The sequence below is a fragment of the Thermobia domestica genome, chromosome 11, assembly GCF_964235325.1.
Source record: "Thermobia domestica chromosome 11, izTheDome1.hap1.1, whole genome shotgun sequence".
NCBI lineage: Eukaryota > Metazoa > Arthropoda > Insecta > Zygentoma > Lepismatidae > Thermobia > Thermobia domestica.
Window position 1 is genome coordinate 262,113,077 of NC_137464.1, and position 5,731 is coordinate 262,118,807.

Genomic DNA, 5,731 nt, shown 5'->3' on the forward strand with positions numbered 1-5,731 from the left:
AATCATCAAAGATACTCTTTAGAACTCGATCTTTACTCCACCACCTTGTCAGATTTATTTTTTGTAATCGGCAAAGTATTTGTCTACCACTTGAGTAGGGATGCACGCGAGACGAGACGAGACGAGATTTGGAAAAGTCTCGTCTCGTCTCGCAGCCTTAAATGTTGGTCTCCTCTCGCAAATGTGAGTCTCGTCTCGCGTCTCGCATAAAATTTTGAGTCTCATCTCGCGTCTCGCGCGAGACTTTCTCGCATATATTCTGGGTCAAAATTTTGCAATGTGTTATTCTATGGCTGTTAATGAATAATGATCTGATATTCTGTCCGAAGGCAGGTATTTGACCTAAAAGTACCTTGGCAAGGTGAATCCATGGTGGTTTGCCATTGCTTTCCATGAGATGGATGTTCATAACATCCTAAGGAGACGGAACCTAGAGTTCAACATGGTATCCGAACTTGTGTCCCCTCCGCTCCAAATTAAAAGAAAAGTTATGCTGGAATTTGATTGCTGGATCATTAATTTTCATCAAATTAATAGCATAATTTACAGCAAAACCAGCATAAATTGTTGCTGGATCCAACATTGTTTTCCAGCTTAGAGGTCTCCACCAATATTTGGCTCTTCTAAAATATCGTCGCCACTATCAGCATTTACACGTTTTGGTCGTTTCCTTGAAGGGTGATTTTCCATTATAAAGATGTTTTTATACCACCAAAAGCGCTTGTAGACAACAAAAGAACTCCTCACAACACAATACGACCCAATTCTTTCAGTTCATTCGCGCTTGTAGCAATGTTGCATTATCGCATTTTATCAACTTTCGCTTTCAACTTATATAGTGTTGCCAGATCTAGAAAATAAAATTACTGACAGATATAGAGCCATTCCTACCATCTCGCACAAAACCTATAGGGCCATCCTACCAAACCAGTGTTTGAATTAAACTTCCGAACTAGAGGGGGATGTTTTTGATAAATATATAGAAAGAAAATACTTATTCCATGTAAAAATATCATGTTATTTCTGCGACCCGGGCCGGGGATAAATTTTGATGAGAGGGGATTTCCCCGCCACCCCAACATTAATCGCTAGTAGTAATGTGAAAAAGCCAGAAACAACAGAAATATCACATTTCGCAGCAATAGGGAGTCTTATTCGCTTTTCAGACCAAAAACAGAAGTTCATGTATTCGTGCGCGCCCGTGTGTATGTGTTTGTGTCGCAAAATAAAGTCCTAAATCGATGCTGTAATAAATTTCCAATTTACAAAGCTTTTCTTTTTTAATGATGTTTAGAAACTAAAGAAGGCTTTAATTCTAAAAATCAACCTTGAATAATGATAAATCTCATAAAATGTCTATTGCCCCAATCACTTTTTTATTCCTGGAGGCATTAACGCTCAACTTAGAAAACTCAATAAATGTAAAATCACTAAATATACAATTACATGTAATTCATAAATGTTGCGAGACTGCGAGAAGTCTCGCGAGACTTCTCGTGCGAGACTTAACAGTCTCGTCTAGCGCATCGTCTCGCATGGTTTAGTCTCGTCTCGCATAAAATTTTCACTCTTGTCTCGCGTGCATCCCTACACTTGAGTTTTCTTCATTGTACTTAATCCACACTTGCATTCTTTATATGAATCGGAGATGAAAGTAACTGTCATTTGAAGTAACCCAAGAAAGTCTTTTGCGACTTTGCAACATTGTGTTGCATTTATCATTACCAAATTTAGAACATGCGCGAGACAATGCACATTCGGATTAAGTTTTTTGAGCTGTGCTTGGACACCGTTATACTGGCCACTCATGTTAGCTGCACCATTAAAAGAACAGCCTACAATATGCGACGTTGACAGTTTCAGTTTACTAAGTTCATCCTCAATCTGTTTGTAAAGACCGAGTCCAGTAGCTTTGTCGACAGGAATTAGTTTCAGAAGTTTCACTCTTACTTCACCATGGAGCACGTACCGAACACACAATGCTAACTGTTCAATAACAGTAATGTCCTGGGTACAATCAACTTCAACGCTAAATGCACCAGCCTGCTTTATCTCGTTAACCTATTAGTTTGAATCTGAAGAACAAGATAGGTTACTAACTTCTTGACAAATGTCTTCGACAAAAAAGTTACTAATGAGCCTCTTCCTTGTGAACTTCCTTCACCACACTTGTCTTGGCGCAATCTTCTGTTTTGACTCTTCATAATCGCCTCTGAAACATGATTCTTTAAAATATCATCATACTTGCATACCAATAAAACAAATTCTAAGAAATTTCCATGATTAACTTTTTTGTTGTTGAAATCAGCGGCTGCTTCTTCGCGCTTCCCTCGAAACGCTAGTCCTTGTCGTCCAAGAAAAACAACTATATCCAATATACGTTTCAAAATGTTTCTCCACAGTTCAACTTGAGCTTTTCTTCTGTCCATGAGACCTTTATCTACAAGTGTATTTATATCTGCACTTCTATTGGCCATTACATAAGCTGCGGAAGCATTGATATGTACTTTTGAATTTTCATGAACTGTAAGGTCTTTATAGAAATGTTTCTTAATTATTTTCTGGCCTGTTACAAATGGACTTTCGCTGTCAATTGCAAAAGTCATGCAAATAGAACAGAAACACAAGTTTCTTTCCATACAATACGAAAACCACATTCTCTTTTCAGTAGTGTTATCTGAAGTAATACGATAATACGTTTTCATAGGATTGAATGGAAGAATCACATCAGGACTTTCCGTGGGTTCAGTTGGATGTTGCTTAAGGAAATTGAGTTTCTCTAAAACCGAAGAATGTCGGGAAGGGGGTACAAACTTTGACAAATTTGTAACTCCCATGCTATCAGTTTCATTCGACTTTCCTTGACGAAACACATCTTCAGTATCACTATCCAATAGTTCATCTCCAAACTGATCTTCTGCTAATTCTGACTGAAGCTGATCAGGTATTGAATCGTTTGGACGCAATTCTTGGTTCACTTTTTCACAATTTCCGACTTCAGCTGATTCCAATGTATCCATAGGCCTACTGATCCCAATTGAATGCACTAGTGCAAATGTTAAGGTAAATAGATGTAATCATTGCCACAGTAAATACATAGATATAAATTCACTTTCGAAAAATATTACACCAGTGATGGACGTGAATTTAATTAGGAAGTGACAGCTTCATCTGCTGTTAATATGTGGCACTTTATATATCGACAAGTTACATTACATTTTACACATAAAATCTCCACATGTAAAAGGTGTTTAGTATATATATATATATATATATATATATATATATATATATATATATATATATATATATATATATATATATATATAGGTGTCCGGAAAATGGCGGACAAAAAGTATACCACTGTGTGAGAGACATCAAAACAAGAAAAAAAAACTCCTCTTCAACTTTGGTCAAATCCCACTAATTTCGGAGGTATAAGGCGCCGAAGCCGTGGGAAAAAGAACTTTGGAACCCCATAGCTCCGCTACTATGAGTGATAGAGTGGATGTTCTTTGTCTCTTGTAACAAGTTGAATAAGGTCTATTCAAAATGCTATATTTCATAATTGTGCACTGACACATAACGAAGATACGAACGGAAGCGGCATGTAACCACAAAGGCCTTTGTGAGCAAATGCCACCACCATTAAGATCTCCGTTATGCGTCAGTGCACAATTATGAAATATAGCAATTTGAATAGACCTTATTCAACTTGTTACAAAAGACAAAGAACATCTACTCTATCAGTGGCGGAGCTATAGAGGTACAAAGTTCATTTTCCCACGGCTTCGGCGCCTTATACCTCCGAAACTAGTAGGATTTGATCAAAGTTGAAGAGGACTTTTTTCCTTGTTTTGATGTCCCCTACACGGTAGTATACTTTTTGTCCGCTATTTTCCAGACACTCTGTATATATATTCTGAGGCCTGGGCAGTTGCGCCTGCACAGACCTGACTAAAGCACTATTCAATATGGACTGGATGCATATTTTCTTTTCACGCCCAAAAATCCACATACCTACTTGTGCTGCAATCTACCAACAGATGTTTATTTCTCTAAAGTTAGGTTTTAATACCATCTTTCGCAGTTGCAATGATGGTGTAGTGCTAACGTGTGACAGAGCTATATTAGGGGTCGTAGGATCGATCTCAGGTGCTTCCTTTCTGTGCTTTTTTCTCTTCTTGAAATTATTAATTGTATTGTTTTTTTCATCTCCTACTAATGTTTTTTTTGGATAATATTTCAACGAAACTAGTATTTTAGTGTCATAATATGCCCTTGTACTCAACAATTTGATATTTCTTAGCCTCATAAGCCCGTAAAATTTAGGAAATGTGTTTCTGGCGTGAAAAAAAATGAGGACTGGATAGGTAATACATTTTTAGACTTTAAAGGATACTTTTAGTTTCACAGGAACCTGCATCTTCACCACTGATTTTGCAGACATCATCACCGGAATGAAGTAATGAAGGTCAATATACGGAGTTCGCTGCGACGGAAACTACTAATTTAAAATATTATTCAACGAGACTGAGGCAACCATCACTTACCAGTCCAATAATAATAATAATAATAATAATAATAATAATAATAATAATAATAATAATAATAATAATAATAATAATAATAATAATAATAATAATAATAATAATAATAAAGGAATTACGTGTTCTTTATATTTGTTATTGAAATTTGATAATTGTACGAGGGTCATTCGGAAAGTAAAGAACGTTTTTGTATAAACACTTTAATAACTGATATTCAAAGGCGAAATTTGTGTTACATACTATGTGATACTTAAGTTACTTTTCGACATAGTCGCCGTGTAAATTTAAACATTTGTCATACCGTGGTACAAGTTTTTCTATGCCTTCGGCATACATAGTTGCCGCCAAACTGTTGAACCAATCACTAACAGCTTCCTTAAGTACATCATCACTGCCGTAGTGGCTTCCACCCAAAAAGTCTTTCAACTTTGGGAATAGGTGGAAGTCACTGGGGGCTAAGTCTGGACTATAGGGTGGATGCTCTCAAACTTCCCACTTAAACTGCTGAAGCAAGTCCCTCGTCAATGCCGCGGGAGGAGGATGACGCCGCTGGTCAGCAATCCGCGCCTTTTGTTTTGAATCGCGCGGCGAAGTCGACGTAACTTCTGACAGTACGCAGCTGCATTTATGATCTCACCTCTCTGCATGTAGTCAACGAGCAAAACACCCTTACGATCCCAAAAGACCGTAGCCAAAACCTTTCTGGTACTCAAAATTTGTTTGGCTTTTTTCGGATTTTTCGGAGAATTTGAATGGTGCCATTCCATGGATTGGCGCTTTGTTTCTGGAGTGATGTGCGAAATCCACGTCTCATCTCCAGTAACAATACGATTTAAAAGTTCATCGCCATCCTTATGGTAACGGCTGAGAAAAGTCAATGCGGCTCCCATTCGCTTGGTTTTGTGTTCCTCCGATAACAGTCGAGGCACCCACCTTGCACTAATTTTTTTTGTAACCAAGTTCAAAACTGACAATTTCGTACAACACAGTTCTTGAAATTTCAGGAAAGAATTCGTGCAGCCCATCAATAGTGAATCGCCTATCCTCTTGAATTTTCCGCTCAATTCTTCCTTTGGGTTCGTTAGTCACAACAGAAGGCCGGCCCGAGCGTTCCTCATCGTGCACATTCGTCCGTCCGTCATTAAACATAATGCACCACTTACGAACTGATGCTTCATTCA